Here is a 23,067-nt window from a genome sequence, read left to right on the forward strand (position 1 = left end):
TTATGTGGACCCATTGGAATAGAAAGCCATACTGGAGAAAAGTTTTTTATTCTTTTTGTCGATAACTACTCAAGAATGATGACTGTCATGTATCTAAGGAATAAATCAGAAGCATTTGAGAAATTCAAATGGTATTTAGCAAGAGTAGAAAAAGAAACAGAAAAAAAGACTAAAATGCTTGAGGTCAGATAGAGGTGGTGAATTCATCTCACATGAATTCAACAACTTCTGCATTGAAAAAGGTATTAAAAGACAAGTCTCGGCACTAGGAACTCCTAAACAAAATCGAATAGTTGAAAGAAGAAACAGATCCATCATGTATTGTGCAAGAACCTTGATGATAGAAAAGAACATTGCTATCAAATACTAGAAAGAAGCCATCAGCACTGTAGTTCATACCTTAAACCGAGTACAGTTGAAGAAGGACTCATTCAAAACTCCCTATGAATTATGGTATGGCTACAAACCCAATGTAAGTTATCTAAAAGTATTTGGAAGTAAATGTTATATTCTAAAAGAATCTAGAAAAGGAAAATTTGATGTAAAAGGTGATTAAGGGATATTTTTAGGATATTCTTGCAAAAGCAAAGCATATAGATGTTCAAATCTATCCACTCACAAAGTCATAGAAAGTGCACATGTGAAAGTTGATGAGTTTGCAGACAAATCTGAGGAAGAATGCAAAAAGGTACCTAAAGATTACAGAATATTTGTTTACAATGAACCTGATACTATACCAAGCATACCATTCACTCAAGAATCCTCAACTCCTAAGTCATCAGTAACCGAGTTACAAAAAGTTCAAACTGAGCCACAACAACATTCAGATATTACCAAGCAAGTATCTACCAAGTTTGAAGTGCTCGAGCCAATTCTTACCGAGCCAGAATAACCAAAACATGAAATTGAAGCACAAGGAGATAGCAATGAAACTAATTCAAGAGGAAAAGAACCTGTATTAGCTAAATATGTTAGAAGACATCATGCACCAGATCAGATCATTGGAGACAAGTTTGAAGGAACCTTGACAAGAAGCAAGCTGAAGAATACTTGTTTAATTGCTGATTTTGAACCTAGAAGCATTAAAGATGCATTGACAAATGATAGTTGGATTGAGGCAATGAAAGAGGAAATAGAACAGATAGAGAAGAACAAGACATGGACTCTTGTACCCAAGCCTAAAAATAAGAATGTAATTGGAACCAAGTGGGTATTCAGAAACAAGTTGACTGAAGATGATAAGGTATCCAGAAACAAAGCCAGATTGGTATGCAAAGGATACTCTCAAGAAGAAGGCATAGATTATGGAGAAACTTTTGAAAGATTGGAAGGAGTCAGAACCTTACTTGCATATGCTGCTCACAAAGGATTCAAAGTTTATCAGATGGATGTCAAGTCAGCATTCCTCAATGGAATACTGGATGAAGAGGTTTACATTGAACAACCTAAAGGTTTTGTTGATCCAAAAAGGACATGGTCTGCAAATTACACAAGGCACTGTATGGTCTGAAACAAGCCCCTAGAGCATGGTATGAAAGATTGAATAACTATCTTATTCAGATTGGTTTTCAAAGAACTAATGATAATAGTAGCTTGTATATAAAGGAAGGACTAGATAATAAGATTGTCTAGGCAGAAATATTTGTAGATGATACTGTTTTCAAAGGGCATGATGATCTTTGTAAAGAATTTTCAGAACAAATAAACAATGAATTTGAAATGTCTATGTTTTGTGAAATAAAATTCTTTGTTGGTCTTCAAATTCAACAAAATAAGAATGGCATCTACATCACTCAATTAAATTCAATAAATAATTCAAATTCAATAAAATTCTAATCTTTAATTAATTAGAGACAATTTTCTTATTTAATTAAATAACTTCATTTAATTAATTAGAAATGGCTTCTCATTTAATTAAATAACTTTTTTTAATTAATTAGAAGTAAGCACTCCATTTAATTAAATAATTTCGTTTAATTATTTCAAAATTGTTTTCGAAACAAGTCAACTCAAGTCAACTGTGGTTAAATCTAGTCAACTTTTGGTCAAACTTGATCTTTGCGTCTATGAATATGAGCAAATGTGAGTATAAATTCCAGCAACAATTCAATGCAAATTCTCATTCAACCTTTCAAAATGAAGAGATGAGGGTCTCTTAAATTGACATTCCTGGAATTCATCAACAATTGAGATCAATTTCAATCAGCGGTCACGATTAAAGGTGAAGTTCAGTCATAAAGGGAGATTTCCAAATTAAAAGGAGTTAACAGATTTAATTTGAGTAAAATAAAGAGTTAACTGATTCAATTTGAGTAGAAAAAGGAGTTAACTCATTTAACTCATTTTTGATCGATAGTGAATTGGAAATTTCCCTTTTTGAACTGAAGAGTGATTTTGTTGAGATATTTAATTTAATAAAATGAGATATGCTCTCATAATTACTTTTTCTATTTAATTAAATAATCTTTAATTAATTAGAGACACCTTTCTTATTTAATTAAATAACTTCATTTAATTAATTAGGAATGGCTTCTCATTTAATTAAATAACTTTGTTTAATTAATTAGAAGTAAGTACTCCATTTCATTAAATAATTTCATTTAATTATTTTAAAATTCTTTTCAAAACTAGTCAACTCAAGTCAACTGTGGTTAAATCTGGTCAACTTTTGGTCAAACTTGATCTTTGCGTATGTGAATATGAGCAAATGTGAGTATGAATTTCAGCAACGATTCGATGCAAATTCTCATTCAACCTTTCAAACTGAAGAGATGAGGGTCTCTTAAATAGACTTTCCTAGAATTCATCAACAGTTGAGATCGATTTCAATCAGCGGTCAGGATTAAAGGTGAAGTTTAGTCATAAAGGGAGATTTCCAAATTAAAGGGAGTTAACAGATTTAATTTGAGTAAAATAAGGAGTTAACTGATTCAATTTGAGTAGAAAAAGGAGTTAACTGATTTAACTCATTTTTGATCAATAGTGAACTGAAAATTTCTCTTTTTGAACTGAAGAGAGATTTTGTTGAGATATTTAATTTAATAAAATGAAATATGCTCTCATAATTACTTTTTCTATTTAATTAAATAATCTTTAATTAATTAGAGACACTTTTCTTATTTAATTAAATAACTTCATTTAATTAATTACGAATGGCTTCTCATTTAATTAAATAACTTTGTTTAATTAATTAGAAGTAAGTTCTCCATTTAATTAAATAATTTCGTTTAATTATTTCAAAATTCTTTTCGAAACTAGTCAACTCAATTCAACCGTGGTAAAATCTGGTCAACTTTTGGTCAAACTTGACCTTTGCATATGTGAATATGAGCAAATGTGAGTATGAATTCCAGCAACAATTCGATACAAATTCTCATTCAACCTTTCAAAATGAAGAGATGAGGGTCTCTTAAATAGACTTTCCTAGAATTCATCAACGGTTGAGATCGATTTCAATCAACGGTCAGGATTAAAGGTGAAGTTCAGTCATCAAGGGAGATTTCCAAATTAAAAGGATTTAACAGATTTAATTTGAGTAAAATAAGGAGTTAACTGTTTCAATTCGAGTAGAAAAAGGAGTTAACTGATTTAACTCATTTTTGATCAATAATGAACTGGAAATTTTTCTTTTTGAACTGAAGAGAGATTTTGTTGAGATATTTAATTTAATAAAATGAGATATGCTCTCATAATTAATTTTTCTATTTAATTAAGTAATCTTTAATTAATTAGAGACACTTTTTCTATTTAATTAAATTACTTCATTTAATTAATTAGGAATGGCTTCTCATTTAATTAAATATCTTTGTTTAATTAATTAGAAGTAAGTACTGCATTTAATTAAATAATTTCATTTAATTATTTCAAAATTCTTTTCGAAACTAGTCAACTCAAGTCAACCGTGGTTAAATCTGGTCAACTTTTGGTCAAACTTGATCTTTGCGTATGTGAATATGAGCAAATGTGAGTATGAATTCTAGCAACAATTCGATGCAAATTCTCTTTCAACCTTTCAAAATGAAGTGATGAGGGTCTCTTAAAAAGACTTTCTTGGAATTCATCAATGGTTGAGATCGATTTCAATCAGCGGTCAGGATTAAACGTGAAGTTCAGTCATGAAGGGAGATTTCCAAATTAAAGGGAGTTAACAGATTTAATTTGAGTAAAATAATGAGTTAATTGATTCAATTTGAGTAGAACAAGGAGTTAACTGATTTTTGATCAATAGTGAACTTGAAATATCCCTTTTTGTCCTGAAGAGAGATTTTTTTGAGATATTTAGTTTAATAAAATGAGATATGCTCTCATAATTACTTTTTCTATTTAATTAAATACTCTTTAGTTAATTAGAGACACTTTTCGTATTTAATTAAATATATTCATTTAATTAATTAGGAATGGCTTCTTATTTAATTAAATAACTTTGTTTAATTAATTAGAAGTAAGTACTCCATTTAATTAAATAATTTTGTTTAATTATTTTAAAATTCTTTTCGAAATTAGTCAACTCAAGTCAACCGTAGTTAAATTTGGTCAACTTTTGGTCAAACTTTATCTCTGTGTATGTGAATATAAGCAAATGTGAGTATGATTTGCAGCAACAATTCGATGCAAATTCTCATTCAACCTTTCAGAATGAAGAGATGAGGGTCTCTTAAATAGACTTTCCTAAAATTCATCAACGGTTGAGATCGATTTCAATCAACGGTTAGGATTAAAGGTGAAGTTTAGTCATAAAGGGAGATTTCCAAATTAAAAGGAGTTAATAGATTTAATTTGAGTAAAATTAGGAGTTAACTGATTCAATTTGAGTAGAAAAAGGAGTTGACTGATTTAACTCATTTTTTATCAATAGTGAACTGGAAATTTACCTTTTTTAACTAAAGACAGATTTTGTTGAGATATTTAATTTAATAAAATGAGATATGCTCTCATAATTACTTTTTCTATATAATTAAATAATCTTTAATTAATTAGAGACACGTTTCTTATTTAATTAAATAACTTCATTTAATTAATTAGGAATGGCATCTCATTTAATTAAATAACTTTGTTTAATTAATTAGAAGTAAGTACTCCATTTAATTAAATAATTTTATTTAATTATTTCAAAATTCTTTTCGAAACTAGTCAACTCAAGTCAACAGTGGTTAAATCTGGTCAACTTTTGGTGAAACTTGATCTCTGCGTATGTGAATATCAACGAACGTGAGTATGAATTTTAGCAACAATTCGATGCAAATTCTCATTCAACCTTTCAAAATGAAGAGATGAGGGTCTCTTAAATAGACTTTCCTTGAATTCATCAATGGTTGAGATCGATTTTAATCAACGGTCAGGTTTCAAAGTGAAGTTCAGTCATAAAGGGAGATTTTCAAATTAAAGGGAGTTAACCGATTTACCTGATTTTTGATCAATAGTGAACTATTTAATTAATTACAGACAATTTTCTTTTTTAATTAAAGAACTTCATTTAATTAATTAGGAATGACTTTCCATTTAATTAAATAAATATATTTAATTAATTAGAAGTAAGTAGTCCATTTAATTAAATAATTTCGTTTAATTATTTTAAGTTTTTTTTTGAAACTAGTCAACCCAAGTCAACCGTTGTTAAAGTTGGTCAACTTTTGGTCAAACTTGATCTCTGCGTATGTGAATATGAGCACATGTGAGTATGAATTCCACCAACAATTCGATACAAATTCTCATTCAACCTTTCAAAATGAAGAGATGAGGGTCTCTTAAATAGAATTTCTTGGAATTCATCAACTGTTGAGATCGATTTCAATCAACGGTAAGGATTAAAGGTGAAGTTCAGTCATAAAGGGAAATTTCCAAATTAAAGGGAGTTAATAGATTTAATTTGAGTAAAATAAGGAGTTAACTGATTCAATTTGAGTAGAAAAAGAAGTTAACTTATTTAACTCATTTTTGATCAATAGTGAACTGGAAATTTTCCTTTTTGAATTGAAGAGAGATTTTGTTGAGATATTTAATTTAATAAAATGAGATATGCTCTGATAATTACTTTTTCTGTTTAATTAAATAATCTTTAATTAATTAGAGACACTTTTCTTATTTAATTAAATAATGTTGTTTAATTAATTAGAAGTAAGTACTCCATTTAATTAAATAATTTTGTTTAATTATTTCAAAATTCTTTTCGAAATTAGTCAACTCAAGTCAACTGAAGTTAAATCTGGTCATCTTCTGGTCAAACTTGACCTTTACGTATGTGAATATGAGCAAATGTGAGTATGAATTCCAGCAACAATTTGATGCAAATTCTCATTCAACCTTTCAAATTGAAGACATGAGGGTCTCTTAAATAGACTTTTCTAGAATTCATCAACGGTTCAGATCGATTTCAATCAACGGTCAGGATTAAAGGTGAAGTTCAGTCATAAATGGAGATTTCCAAATTAAAGGGAGCTAACAGATTTAATTTGAGTAAAATAAGGAGTTAACTAATTGAACTTGAGTAGAAAAAGGAGTTAACTGATTTAACTCATTTGTGATCAATAGTGAACTGGAAATTTCTCTTTTTGAACTGAAGAGAGATTTTGTTCAGATATTTAATTTAATAAAATGAGATATGCTCTCATAACTACTTTTTCTATTTAATTAAATAACTTCATTTAATTAATTACGAATGACTTCCCATTTAATTAAATAACTTTGTTTAATTAATTAGAAGTAAGTACTCCATTTAATTAAATAATTTCGTTTAATTATTTCAAAATTCTTTTCGAAACTAGTCAACTCAAGTCAATCGTGGTTAAATCTAGTCAACTTTTGGTCAAATTTGAACTTTGCATATGTGAATATGAGAAAATGTGAGTATGAATTCCAGCAACAATTCGATGCAAATTCTCATTCAACCTTTCGAAATGAAGAGACGAGGGTCTCATAATTAGACTTTCTTGGAATTCATCAACGGTTGAGATCGATTTCAATCAGCGGTGAGGATTAAAGGTGAAGTTCAGTCATAAAGGGAGATTTTCAAATTAAAGGGAGTTAAGAGATTTAATTTGAGTAAAATAAGGAGTTAACTGATTCAATTTGAGTAGAAAAAGAAGTTAACTTATTTAACTCATTTTTGATCAATAGTGAACTGGAAATTTCCCTTTTTGAATTGAAGAGAGATTTTGTTGAGATATTTAATTTAATAAAATGAGATATGCTCTCATAATTACTTTTTCTGTTTAATTAAATAATCTTTAATTAATTAGAGACACTTTTCTTATTTAATTAAATAACTTCATTTAATTAATTAGGAATGGCTTCTCATTTAATTAAATAATGTTGTTTAATTAATTAGAAGTAAGTACTCCATTTAATTAAATAATTTTGTTTAATTATTTCAAAATTCTTTTCGAAATTAGTCAACTCAAGTCAACTGAGGTTAAATCTGGTCAACTTTTGGTCAAACTTGATCTTTACGTATGTGAATATGAGCAAATGTGAGTATGAATTCCAGCAACAATTCGATGCAAATTCTCATTCAACCTTTCAAATTGAAGACATGAGGGTCTCTTAAATAGACTTTTCTAGAATTCATCAACGGTTCAGATCGATTTCAATCAACGGTCAGGATTAAAGGTGAAGTTCAGTCATAAATGGAGATTTCCAAATTAAAGGGAGCTAACAGATTTAATTTGAGTAAAATAAGGAGTTAACCAATTGAACTTGAGTAGAAAAAGGAGTTAACTGATTTAACTCATTTGTGATCAATAGTGAACTGGAAATTTCTCTTTTTGAACTGAAGAGATATTTTGTTGAGATATTTAATTTAATAAAATGAGATATGCTCTGATAATTACTTCTTCTATTTAATTAAATAATATTTAATTTATTAGAGACACTTTTCTTATTTAATTAAATAACTTCATTTAATTAATTAGGAATGACTTCTCATTTAATTAAATAACTTTTTTTGGTTAATTAGAAGTAAGTACTCCATTTAATTAAATAATTACGTTTAATTATTTCAAAAAAAATTTGAAACTAGTCAAGTCAAGTCAACCGTGGTTAAATCTAATCAACTTTTGGTCAAACTTGATTTCTGCGTATGTGAATATGAGCAAATGTGAGTATAAATTCAAGCAACAATTCGATGCCAATTCTCATTCAACCTTTCAAAATGAAGAAATGAGGGTGTCTTAAATAGACTTTCTTGGAATTCATCATTAGGCTAGATCGATTTCAATCAACGGTCAAGATTAAAGGTGAAGTTCAGTCATAAAGGGAGATTTCCAAATTAAAGTGAGTTAACAGATTTAATTTGAGTAAAATAAGGAGTTAACTGATTCAACTTGAGTAAAAAAAGGAGTTAACTCATTTAACTCATTTTTTATCAATATTGAACTCGAAATATACATTTTTGACCTGAAGAGAGATTTTGTTGAGATATTTAGTTTAATAAAATGAGATATGCTCTCATAATTACTTTTTCTATTTAATTAAATAATCTTTAATTAATTAGAGACAATTTTCTTATTTAATTAAATAACTTCATTTAATTAATTTTGAATGACTTCCCATTTAATTAAATAATTTTGTTTAATTAATTAGAAGTAACTACTCCATTTAATTAAATAATTTTGTTTAATTATTTCAAAATTCTTTTCGAAACTAGTCAACCATTGTTAAATTTGGTCAACTTTTAGTCAAACTTAATCTCTGCGTATGTGAATATGAGCAAATGTGAGTATGAATTCAAGCAACAATTTGATGCAAATTCTCATTCAACCTTTCAAAATGAAGAGATGAGGGTCTCTTAAATAGAATTTCCTGGAATTCATCAACTGTTGAGATCGATTTCAATCAATGGTAACGATTAAACGTGAAGTTCAGTCATAAAGAAAAATTTCCAAATTAAAGGGAGTTAACAAATTTAATTTGAATAAAATAAGGAGTTAACTTATTCAATTTGAGTAGAAAAAGGAGTTAACTAATTTAACTTATTTTTTTATCAATAGTGAACTAAAAATTTCCCTTTTTGAACTGAAGAGAGATTTTGTTGAGATATTTAATTTAATAAAATGAGATATGCTGTCATAATTACTTTTTCTATTTAATTAAATAATCCTTATTTAATTAGAGATGATTTTCTTATTTAATTAAATAACTTCATTTAATTAATTAGGAATGACTTCCCGTTTAATTAAATAACTTTGTTTAATTAATTAGAAGTAAGTACTCCATTTAATTAAATAATTTTGTTTAATTATTTCAATTTTTTTTTGAAACTAGTCAACTCAAGTCAATCGTGGTTAAATCTAGTCAACTTTTGGTCAAACTTGATCTTTGAGTCTGTGAATATGAGCAAATGTGAGTATGAATTCCAGAAACAATTCGATGCAAATTCTCATTCAACCTTTCAAAATGAAGAGATGAGGGTGTTTTAAATAGACTTTCTTAGAATTCATCAACGGTTGAGATCAATTTCAATCAATGGTTAGCATTAAAGGTGAAGTTCAGTCATAAAGGGAGATTTTCAAATTAAAGGGAGTTAATAGATTCAATTTGAGTAAAATAAGCAGTTAACTGATTCATTTTGAGTAGAGAAAGGAGTTAACTGATTTAACTCATTTTTGATCAATAGTGGACTGAAAATTTCCCTTTTTGACCTGAAGATAGATTTTGTTCAGATATTTAATTTAATAAAATAAAATATGCTCTCATAATTACTTTTTCTATTTAATTAAATAATCTTTAATTAATTAGAGACACTTTTCTTATTTAATTAAATAACTTCATTTAATTAATTAGGAATGGCTTCTCATTTAATTAAATAACTTTGTTTAATTAATTGGAAGTAAGTACTCCATTTAATTATATAATTTTTTTAAATTATTTCAAAAAAAATTTTTTAACTAGTCAACTCAAGTCAACCGTGGTTAAATCTGGTCAACTTTTGGTCAAACTTGATCTTTGCGTATGTGAATATGAGCAAATGTGAGTATGAATTCCAGCAACAATTCGATGAAAATTCTCATTCAACCTTTCAAAATGAAGTGATGAGGGTCTCTTAAATAGACTTCCTTGGAATTCATCAACAGTTGAGATCGATTTCAATCAACAGTCAGGATTAAAGATGAAGTTCAGTCATAAAGGGAGATTTCCAAATTAAAGGGAGTTAACAGATTTAATTTGAGTAAAATAAGGAGTTAACTGATTCAATTTGAGTAGAAAAAGAAGTTAACTGATTTAACTCATTTTTTATCAATAGTGAACTGAAAATTTCCCTTTTTGAACTAAATAGAGATTTTGTTGAGATATTTAATTTAATAAAATGAGATATGCTCTCATAATTACTTTTTCTATTTAATTAAATAATCTTTAATTACTTAGATACACTTTTCTTATTTAATTAAATAACTTCATTTAATTAAATAGGAATGGCTTCTCATTTAATTATATAATGTTGTTTAATTAATTAGAAGTAATTACTCCATTTAGTTAAATAATTTTGTTTAATTATTTCAAAATTCTTTTTGAAACTAGTCAACTCAAGTCAACTGTGGTTAAATCTGGTCAACTTTTGGTCAAACTTGATCTTTGCGTATATGAATATGAGCAAATGTGAGTATGAATTCCAGCAACAATTCAATGCAAATTCTCATTCAACCTTTCAAAATGAAGAGATGAGGGTCTCCTAAATAGACTTTCTTGGAATTCGTCAACAGTTGATATCGATTTCAATCAGCAGTCAGGATTAAAGGTGAAGTTTAGCCATAAAGGGAGATTTCCAAATTAAAGGGAGTTAATAGATTTAATTTGAGTAAAATAAGGAGTTAACTGATTCAATTTGAGTAGAAAAAGGAGTTAACTGATTTAACTCATTTTTTATAAATAGTGAACTGGAAATTTCCCTTTTTCAACTGAAATAGATTTTGTTGAGATATTTAATTTAATAAAATAACTTCATCTAATTAATTAAGAATGGCTTCACATCTAATTAAATAACTTTGTTTAATTAATTACAAGTAAGTACTGCATTTAATTAAATAATTTTGTTTAATTATTTCAAACCAAATTTTGAAACTAGTCAACTCAAGTCAGTTGTGGCTAAATCTGGTCAACTTTTGGTCAAACTTGATCTTTGCGTATGTGAATATGAGCAAATGTGATTATGAATTCAAGCAACAATTTGATGCAAATTCTCATACAACCTTTCAAAATGAAGAGATGAGGGTCTCTTAAATAGACTTTCTTGGAATTCATCAACGGTTGAGATCAATTTCAATCAGCGGTCAGGATTAAAGGTCAACTTTAGCGATAAAGGGTGATTTCCAAATTAAAGGGAGTTAATAGATTTAATTTGAGTAAAATAAGGAGTTAACTGATTCAATTTGAGTAGAAAAAGCTGTTAACTGATTTAACTCATTTTTTATCAATAGTGAACTGGAAATTTCCCTTTTTCAACTGAAGATAGATTTTGTTGAGATATTTAATTTAATAAAATGAGATATGCTCTCATAATTACTTTTTCTATTTAATTGAATAATCTTTAATTAATTAGAGACACTTTTCTTATTTAATTAAATAACTTCATTTAATTAATTAGGAATGGCTTGACACTTAATTAAATAACTTTATTTAATTAATTAGAAGTAAGTACTGCATTTAATAATATAATTTCATTTAATTATTTCAAAATAAATTTTGAAACTAATCAACTCAAGTCAACTGTGGCTAAATCTGGTCAACTTTTGGTCAAACTTGATCTTTGCGTATGTGAATATGAGCAAATGTGAGTATGAATTCAAGCAATAATTCGATGCAAAATCTCATTCAACCTTTCAAAATGAAGAGATGAGGGTCTCTTAAATAGACATTCCTCGAATTCATCAATGGTTGAGATCGATTTCAATCAACGGTCAGGATTAAAGGTGAAGTTCAGTCATAAAGGGAGATTTCCAAATTAAAGGGAGTTAACAAATTTAATTTGAGTAAAATAAGGAGTTAACTGATTCAATTTGAGTAGAAAAAGGAGTTAACTGATTTAAATCATTTTTTATCAATAGTGAACTGGCAATTTCCCTTTTTGAACCGAAGTGAGATTTTGTTGAGACATTTAATTTTAAAAATGAGATATGCTCTCATAATTACTTTTTCTATTTAATTAATTAATCTTTAATTAATTAGAGACACTTTTCTTATTTAATTAAATAACTTCATTTAATTAATTAGGAATGGCTTCGCATTTAATTAAATAACTTTGTTTAATTAATTAGAAGTAAGTACTCCGTTTAATTAAATAATTTTATTTAATTATTTCAAAATTCTTTTCGAAACTATTTAATTCAAGTCAACCGTGATTAAATCTGGTCAACTTTTGGTCAAACTTGATCTTTGCGTATGTGAATAGGAGCAAATGTGATTATGAATTCCAGCAACAATTCGATGCAAATTCTCATTCAAACTTTCAAAATGAAGTGATGAGGGTCTCTTAAATAGACTTTCCTGGAATTCGTCAACGGTTGAGATCGATTTCAATCAGTGGTCAGGATCAAAGGTGAAGTCCAGTCATAAAGGGAGATTTCCAAATTAAAGGGAGTTAACAGATATAATTTTAGTAAAATAAGGAGTTAACTGATTCAATTTGAGTAGAAAAAGGAGTTAACTGATTTAACTAATTTTTGATCAATAGTGAAAGGAAATTTTTCTTTTTGAACTGAAGAGAGATTTTGTTGAGATATTTAATTTAATAAAATGAGATATGCTCTCATAATTACTTTTTCTATTTAATTAAATAATCTTTAATTAATTAGAGACACTTTTCTTATTCAATTAAATAACTTCATTTAATTAATTAGGAATGGCTTCTCATTTAATTAAATAATTTTGTTTAATTAATTAGAAGTAAGTACTCCATTTAATTAAATAATTTTGTTTAATTATTTCTAAATTCTTTTCGAAACTAGTCAACTCAAGTAAACCATGGTTAAATCTGGTCAACTTTTGGTCAAACTTGATATTTGCGTATGTGAATATGAGCAAATGTGAGTATGAATTCCAACAACAATTTGATGCAAATTCTCATTCAACGTTTCAAAATGAAGAGATGAGGGTCTCTTAAATAGACTTTTCTGGAATTCATCAACGGTTGAGATCGATTTTAATCAGCAGTCAGGATTAAAGGTGAAGTTCAGTCATAAAGGGAGATTTTCAAATTAAAGAGAGTTAACAGATTTAATTTGAGTAAAATAAGGAGTTAACTGATTCAATTTGAGTAGAAAAATGAGTTAACTAATTTAACTCATTTTTAATCAATACTGAACTGGAAATTTCCCTTTTTGAACTGAAGAGAGATTTTGTTGAGATATTTAATTTAATAAAATGAGATATGCTCTCATAATTACTTTTTCTATTTAGTTAAATAATCTTTAATTAATTAGAGACACTTTTCTTATTTAATTAAATAACTTCATTTAATTAATTAGGAATGGCTTCTCATTTAATTAAATAACTTTGTTTAATTAATTAGAAGTAAGTGCTCCATTTTATTAAATAATTTCGTTTAATTATTTCAAAATTCTTTTGGAAACTAGTCAACTCAAGTCAAGTGTGGTTAAATCTGGTCAACTTTTGGTCAAACTTGATCTTTGCGTATGTGAATATGAGAAAATTTGAGTATGAATTCCACCAACAATTCAATGCAAATTCTAATTCAACCTTTCAAAATGAAGAGATGAGGGTCTCTTGAATAGACTTTCTTGGAATTCATCAACGATTGAGATCGATTTCAATCAGCGGTGAGGATTAAAGGTGAAGTTCAGTCATAAAGGGAGATTTCCAAATTAAAGGGAGTTAACAGATTTAATTAGAGTAAAATTGTAGTGCCTACCCCTAAGTCACATTTCTGTCATCATTGCCAAACTCTTTTAGGCCAATTTATGTTTGATGATTAGTATTATTATTTTATAGATTATCAGATGTTGGTTTACACTCAGTTTATTATATGATGAGATTACTTGGTACTCTATATTTCATGCATGTATGATGATTATTCAATATTTTCAGTTATCGATGATGATTAGTTAGATGGTTTATTATCACACGTGCTTTCTTATGGATACTTACCCCATACTGCATGTGTATGGTGTGCATGTTTATTTTATTTATTTATTATGTTTCTGATGTGGTTAAGGAAGGGAGTCGTAGTCACCTGCTAGTCGGGATCTACACGATGCACCACTTCCTGCTATTGTCTGTTTATCATAGAATATTATGTCTGTACATGCATGGATTTTATGCAGGTTGCAGGTACCAGGTATCGACTTCCCTGAATTGCCAGGATGAGCGTACCCTATCGCATTATCTCAATGGTAAGAGAGGGGAGATAAACTCTTAAGTCCAAATCCTAAACCCTTTAGCCAATTGTCCTAATTGATAATTAGGACAAATATCTGAGTTAAGTACCCTTCGAATGCATCAAAGGATGTAATTTCGTGATTATAACCCTTTTTGTTTGATTTAGTATGTGTTTTTCTATGATGGGTTTTCGTATGTTGTTATATGAGTCCTTGATGTGTTTTCTATTAATTAAGTCTAATTAAAAAGATTAATTAATGATTTAATTTAATAGAGAATTAATATGATGTCTTTAATATTTAATTAATTGAGAAATTAATTAAATAAAAGAATTAAATTTGGAAATTAAAGTTCAAAGATAAATTTAGAACAGGATAATATTTATTTAATTTAATAATAATATATTTAGAGTTCATTTTTAAATAAATGCTAAATATTATTGTTAATTAAATTAATTAAATATGTTATTAATTAAGTTTCTAAAATTAATTTAAAAAGTTGAAAGATATAAAATTATTAAGAATTCTAGATCGCTTGATCTAAGCATGAGTTTAAATATGAGAAATAAATTAAAAGATTAAATAATAGAAATTAATAACGTTATTTTAATTTCATAAAGTGCACATGAGATTAAAGTAATAAATTAATTTAAAATAGAAGTCAAGTGGAATATTAAATAAAGTTATTTAATAAATCAACTTAATGTGCATGAAAGATGAATGCAAAATAAAAGAAAAGATAATAAAGGTTAATTTGGGAGTTAACTCAGTTGTGCAAAGAGTCTTCTCGGGTGAACACACAATTAGTGCCTCGATTTGAGGAGAAAATTGCTTATCACAACTTTGGGAGTTCATTCTTGGAAAACACGAATTGGGACACGTTTTTGGACGGGAAATTTTGGGAGACTACTTTTGGAAGCGAATTTCAGAAGGCTGATACCAAGAAAGTTTTCCAGAAGAAGGTTATTGAGAGGAGCGAATTCTCTTACAATTCCTGGAGATTGCATAATAGCATCAGGATCAGGTAGGGTCTTGTGTTTTTTTTTATCGATTAAATACGCAATTATCTTTCTTGTCTTCTTCGTGTCTGGGGTTTGTAAATCTGAATTCTCTGTGATGAATGTTTAAACATTACAATATTGGAATTTATCAGATGTTTGTCAATAAACTTCTGTATACATGAGATTTAAATGGGAAAAGGTTGAATCTAATATTGAAATTCTAAATTAGAAGTTCGGATTGACTATATTTCTATACCAATTTAATGAAAGAGGCAATTCTTTAACATATTTATATATTATATATTAAGGAGGAATTGAGTTTGTTTATTTATATATATATATATATATATATATATATATTTATTTATACTTAAACGAAATTAAAATTCATTTTATATATATATATATATATATATATATTTATAGAAAACGATTTAAAAACAAATCGCTATTTTAAAAAAAAAAAAAAAAAAAAAATATATATATATATATATATATATATATATATATATATATATAAATTAATGTTTGGAGTGGGGGGGAGGGAATCACCCGTACCCACCCCCACTATCGACGGTCGACAGTACCTGCCGTCGCAGGCCCTGTGACCGCAGGCCTGTGGCAGAGCCGACGGGCTTTAAACGTATGTATTAAAGTTTTGTTTATTTCTTTCTTTTTTTATATATAATTTTTATTATTTATAAAAACAAATTTTATTATTATTTAAAATTTTTAATTAATAAATTTTTAATATATTTTAATTAATAAATATTTTAATTTTTAGTAATATTTAATAATTAAATAATAATACATTTAACATAGTTTGTGAATATTAATTTATTAATAATTTTGGTTAAATATTAATAAATTAACAATTAATGAATAGATTAAGATAAGTAGTAGAACAAGCAATTATTGATTAATTTAATTAAAATTAGTTTAATTAAGTTAATTAATAATTAATATTAATTGACTAAATTATAGATTTGGATTATTGATCTAATGAAAGTTATTATAGAAATGGGTTAATTGTAAAGGGTAGTTGTGAAAACCTAGTTACTTGAATTCAACATTAAACTGAAACATAAACCTTACCTTAACTCAATTATATACTTTCAAATCCAATCTCTGAGACTTTGATGTTTTCTATGTGTTCTTTGTATTTTGGGGTTGTTCTAGTATTGACCAGTTTAGGTTGTTACCAGAGGCTCGGGGTTGTGAATGTGATGTCATGATGATTTGGTCTCGATCTTTCTTAACCCGACCATGGTAATGTGATGAAGTGCTCTATGACATGATTGTATTTACTGTTTGTTAATGCTTTCTAGTTTCCTTGTGTGAAGCTGAGAGGTATGTATTTAAGATACCAGACTTAACCATTTTCGAGTCTCGATCAGTTATATTTGATAACCATTTTTGAGTCTCGATCAGTTATACTTGGATTGCTTTTCGGTCACTTGAGAGGACTGAAGTGGTGGTTATGTTCTTGATGATGTCATATTTTGACTTGACCATTTTGGAGTCTTCGATCAGTATTGAAATTTACTATTGGGATACGTTTTGGTTGCTCATTGGAGAACCATTAGATTTTGTGATTTATCATTGATGCCTTCAGTTGCTGATAGAGAACTATCGTGGTCATATGATTATTATTTGGTGCTTATCTGTTGCTCATGAAGAACTGATGTAGTTTTGTGGCTTATCTTTTATGATGTCTTTTCAGTTGCTTGTATAGGACTGAGGTGGTTTTATTATGATTCTTTGATTTATGATTTCATGAGCCTAGGGTAGGTTATCTATGTGTAGTGTCGGGAAGTGGCTTGTAATGGGGATCGGGGCCCTAAGAGGCTGCCTGGAGTAACCCATTGTAAGTTGTTTTAATAAGTGAAAACATTTACACTAAATAAGGGAAAATGAACCTAATAAGATAATTGTATGTTCTCTCCCATGCCTTGAGTGCTAGTACAGACTAGGATGGGGTAGAGAGAATGCTTGGTTAAGACCTTGAATTCCATAGTATGCCTTGTCAGTACGAGAGGATACTAGTGGCCGCAGGGATCAGTAGGGACCCGAGATTCTTAAGGGATTGCTCGGGTAACTTCTACGTGACTTTTGCGATGACACTTTCCCACTTGCATATTAGGTTTCCTACGTGTCTTTGTGGTGCCTCTGGGTCTAGATGTCTATCTATGTTGGAACCCTTGAGTTAGTATACTTTTAGGATTTTCCCAGACTTAGAGAGTACTTGTGTTTTGTGTTTTGATACCTTGTTTGGGACTTGAGACTATCTCCTCAGCGCGGTGGGAGTGGACCAATTAGGTTCCATGCGGTCGGGTGGTAGTGCTTTTACTCTTACCATTGAGATCCATTCCGTGGTCACCGTGGCTAGAGTTTTCGTGTTTGGCCTTTATCTTCACTATGTTCTTGGATTATTATGATGGATGGTTAGATTTGATGATAGATGTTTTATCATTATGGATGTATGGATGTATCATGTATAGTGAATAGTTTCATATATTTTTACTGTAATTTGTATCATGAATTTGAGGATGTTGTATCTTTATCTTTACATATGTATATTCTTTTAAGCCTTTCATACCTTGTGACTTGTACAGTGGATGATTGAGCATTCTGAATTAATTTGCCAAGAGGCATTCAGAACAAATGTATTATATGGACATGAGACTTCTGATTATTCTTTCATATGTATGTGATAGTTGTTAGACTTAGAATTAATTAAATTTAAACGTGACTCAATGTCTTGGGATCCTTAAGAAATGTAACTTACAAAGTATGGTTATCGATGATTACATGTTATTGCTTTCGCTACTATGTGTTTGATTTGTATGTTATACATTCTTACTTTAAAATAAAAAAAATGTTTAGAAAACTTAGTGAAACTTTAGGTTAATTATTTTGGGTCCCTTGGTGGGGCGTTACAAAAATAAGGAGTTAACTGATTCAATTTGACTAGAAAAAGGAGTTAACTCATTTAACTCATTTTTTATCAATAGTGAACTGGAAATTTCCCTTTTTGAACTGAAGAGAGATTTTGTTGAGATATTTAATTTAATAAAATGAGATATGCTCTCATAATTACTTTTTCTATTTAATTAAATAATCTTTAATTAATTAGAGACACTTTTCTTATTTAATTAAATAACTTCATTTAATTAATTAGGAATGGCTTCTCATTTAATTAAATAACTTTGTTTAATTAATTAGAAGTAAGTACTCATTTAATTAAATAATGCGAGGAAGCGTGATGATGAAACGTGGCATTTTCAGAAAGGACTGTAAAGCCTTGTTATTTTTAAATCAGGACCATGCAATCTGATAAAATGTACGGGTGGGATTCAAATTTGAGTGCAAATTGCAGGCAACGGTTACTGAGAGTAAATGTGATCCAGACCTGGTGCGTGCAGTTTTAATTCATAAAACGAGCCCATGATTTCACCACTAATGAATCACCAAAGTACAGAAAGAAAAAGGCGTTCAAGTTTTCAGAGCTAAGGCATGGAATTTCTCGGTTAATACTCCAAAAAAATTGCAGAAGACATCATATAGTGCTGAAATGTGATTTATGGCGGGTAAGTGCTCTGTGACTTTCTGAGTAAAATTTCAAGCATCTGCTATTGTGAATTTCAAGACAATACATCACTTTCAAACCTCATGGCTACTTACTCTGAGGATGAAGAATAATTGGAAAATCAGATCCTATCTTCTTGTTAAAACAAATGAGAAGTATAACAGAAAGGGACCCACCCGAGATGTTTTCATGTGTTAGCTTTTATGTTATTTGTTTTTTGTCTTTTACTGCAGTCATTTGTCAGTGTCTTTTAAGGGACACGTGTCACTCTCTTTAGCCCTAAGCTTGTTGCATCTCACACTATTTAAGTGAGATCCCAAGGCTAAAGAAGGGTCCGAATTCTTTTTCTTCTAAGTATTGTGCTTAGTCTAGTTTTTGGTCCAAATTTTGAAGGCAAGTTTGTAATGTATTTTTCTGTCAAATTTTCTGAAAATACATGAAGATAGAATGAACTGTGTTTCTTTCTAAAGGCTATTCTAAGTTTATTGTAAAAGATATACCATTTTCAAAGGAAATGAATACAAACTATGAACTGTCCCCATATCAGTTCTTTCTGAATTTTGTCTCCTTTTAAATACTTAGCTACCTTGATGTTGTATGAGTAAAAGCTTGTACAATTGAATGCAATCTAGTTAGGTTGTATATCCATTTATCATTGTTGTTAATTCAATGGATTAAATAAAAGCTTTGATAAATGTGATAAGATTCCTTAAGTATTGAAAAGGATTTTGAATGATAAATTCTGATAAGAATTGCTGATAGAATTTGTTGTAAGGAAACAAATTAGATCTTAGATTTTTCTATAGACTCTGAACCCCAATGGATTAGGCACTGATCAAGTTATTTCAGCCGAAGGAGAAATATCTTACAAATGGTTTTTCAAATGCATCATCAAATCAAATTTTACTTTTATTTCCCGTAGATCTTCAAAGTTGGCCAGCACTTGTCTGGATGGAATTTTTTTAGCTTCAGTTAGCCATTATTGTTGAAAACATCTGCAAATCTATAGAAAACTTCTTGGCCATATTTGTTTATGGCATGTGTTTAGCAAGTTAGTAAGAATTATGTATATGTTTGAGGATCTTGAAAGGAGAATTAGAATGAAACTAAGAATAATCCTCATACAGTTGTTTCAGTTTTGAACCATCCCTGGGTATACCCACCCTGGTTGTGCAGAGCCAAAAGAGTAGAAAACCATTTGTGGTTTTGTTGAAGTTGGGTCCAAATACCTTACATATGCAATTGTTGATAAGAATAGGCTAGTCTTTAGATTGTGTATGTACTGTCATTCTGGTATTAAGCATTTTTGTCGCTTAGTAGTTTTAGTACCACTTAAAACACCAACAAAATGGTGACTTTGTTGGGGAGTTGTCCAACACATCTATGAAAAGTACTGCAGTTTCTTTGGTCCAGCTGTGTATGTGTGTGTCATGTGATCTATGTTTCACCCGTGGTTATAAGGAATCTCATAGTGTCAAACCTTGAGCATTTAAAGAAGATAGAGCCCAAGTACCATTGCTACACACTTACGTACCCAGCCTATCCAAGTGTCTTATCTAACAAGCAAGAGTTGCAGTCTTATGACATTAGTGATTGGTCTATCTGTGCTAGATATTTTTGTTCATACTTGTGTATTGTTTTCCTTCAGTCAGCAAAAGTGTCATTATGTAATTTCTCGACATAGGGTGGCGACTCAGTCAAGGTTTTGAAGCTAGTGCTTATTGTAACAAAAGGTGAATATGGCTGACAAGAGAAAAAACACAAGAGCTTACACGAGAGCCAATCCTGATGTATCAATGTATACTGATCTACCCCAAGGTGGTAGGAAGAACCAAAATAAGAAAAGGACAGATCCAAATCCTACTTGGAAACCTATAAGTGATGCATCCGTCAATTCCCATTATCAACCAGTAATAGGAAGAGAGTCTTCTTCGCTTAGCTCTGAATCCGAAACTACAAGACTCTTAGGAGGCATTTTCAGTACCCCATTACTAGATGAGAGAGTTTTTCAAGACAAGGACGTATCTACTATGGGAGTTGCTTCATTAAGACCAGATCCTATAGCAGATATGAATTACAGGCTAGGATTTAGGAGTTCATCTGATAATCCTTTTAATCCCAGAGTAGCCCCATATGTAGAACCAAACCTTATAGATCTGGATGACGCTGCTGATTCCGAGGCAACTTCTACAGACCCTAAAGAAGTGCACTCTAAGATAGAATTTTTGAAGAAATGGATTGCTGAGGAAGAAGCTAAACACATTCGTCTCGAAAAGGAGAAGGAGCAAGCCACCTTAGATGCCATAATAGAAAGAGATACTCTGCTAAGAAGGATGGCTGCTTTGAAAGAGCAAAATAAAAAATTAGAAGAGAATACCACAACTCTCCATAAGGATGTTTTTGGAGATGTTGATGATCTGAGAGCTAAAGTTCAAGAATAGGAGAAATGCCTAAATCAAAGGCAAGAACTAGTTATTGCTCAAGTTCAAGCCTATAAACTTGTTCAAATTGATCCTGTAGAGCCTACTGCAAAAGCTCCAGATAAAGGGAAAGGCAAGGCTATAGGAATCCAAATAAATGAGCCTCAAGCTATACCAAGCAAACCTATACAACCCTCCATGTCAAAGTTAGATCTAGACGTTGGGAAGGCTCAAAAAGAGAGGGAAGATCTTGCAAAAGAACTTGAGAAGGTTGAGAATGAAGCTCAAGCTGCAGAAACTAGAAGGAAAATCTAATTCATAAAGTCTAATTCTGCATTGGCTTCATGGACCAATTTGTCTATCCCACCTGTAAATCCTGCACCAGTTAGTGGTCCCACAATTTCAACTCAGGGAGTACCCCAATCTGCTCCTACCTCATTTTCCACTATTGGCACCCAAGTCCCATTTGTCCCACCACAACAATCCCAAGTTGCTCCCTTGAGTCAAGCTAATATAGCTAGCACCTCAAATGTTCCTGGTTTCTAGAAGAAACCTATATACCTGGAAAAGTACAGAAAGATATCATTTGATTTAAGGGATAAAGTGGTTAAGTTTTATGGAAATAATGTTGTTACTGGTGAAGAACATTTGAGGACTTTCATTGACATGTTGAATGATTATGAAGTTGAACATGAAGACATGGTAATGAAATTGTTTGTGCATTCATTAATAGAGGATGCCAGGGATTGGTTCAGGAGGTTGCCTAATGACAATATTACCTCATGGAGTGATCTGGAGAAGTTGTTCAAAGAATAGTATGGGGCCAATACCAATGCAGGATTCATGTTGAATGAGTTCAACAATATCAAGAAGAATCCAAATGAGTCCACATTTGATTTCAATGTGAGATTCCAAAAAGGTATGTACAAACTTTTTCAATTGATGAGGTTAAATGAAGACGTCTGTCTCACGACCTATTTCAATTCTTTTGATAGAAAAATGGCTTATCAATTGAGGGATAAAGATCCTAAAACTTTAAGAGATGCCTATAGAGTTGCAATAAATATAGAGAATAATAGAAAGGCATCTGGAAAACTAGGTAGGAGGGATGACCCTAAGCTTTTTAATCCTAAAAAAAAAAAAAAAGGGAGGGTGACAAAACTCCTATAGGAAAAAAGCCCGAAGAACCTACTATAGGCCAAGTTTTAGAAATGCTCAAGAAGATGAATCCCACTAGTTTCAATAAGCCAAATGTTGCTAAAAGACCCCCTGTGAATAACAACAACTTCAATAGACAGCCTAGGATGCAGAATTACCCTTATACCACTCAGTGGAAAGATGGTAAACCAATTCCCAACCAGACTCAAAATGTGAAGGATAAGGGTACTCTAGATCCTCTACAAAGAAACACTGTAAATATGAATGATGATGTACCATGGTGAATTATATGCCAATCACCTCATTCTGCTGATTATTGTGTTGTTGCTCAGTCATTTGCCCAAGCCCAAGGAGCGCAAGCTGAAGAAGAAACTGAAGAGAAAAACCATGACGATATAAGCTGCAATATGGTGAGTATGTGTGATGATTTGATAGATTCTAATTTAGAAGAGCCTGAAAATGATGTTACTAGCCAGAGAATTGCTTACCAGCTACATCATCAGCAAGTACTCTCAGATGATGAAGGGTATGATACAGATAAGGTACGCAATACATTTTTTGATGTAGGTCTCACA

This window comes from Cupressus sempervirens, chromosome 11 (genome assembly GCF_028749045.1).
Source record: "Cupressus sempervirens isolate cs-2001-9-10 chromosome 11, ASM2874904v1, whole genome shotgun sequence".
Taxonomy (NCBI): domain Eukaryota; kingdom Viridiplantae; phylum Streptophyta; class Pinopsida; order Cupressales; family Cupressaceae; genus Cupressus; species Cupressus sempervirens.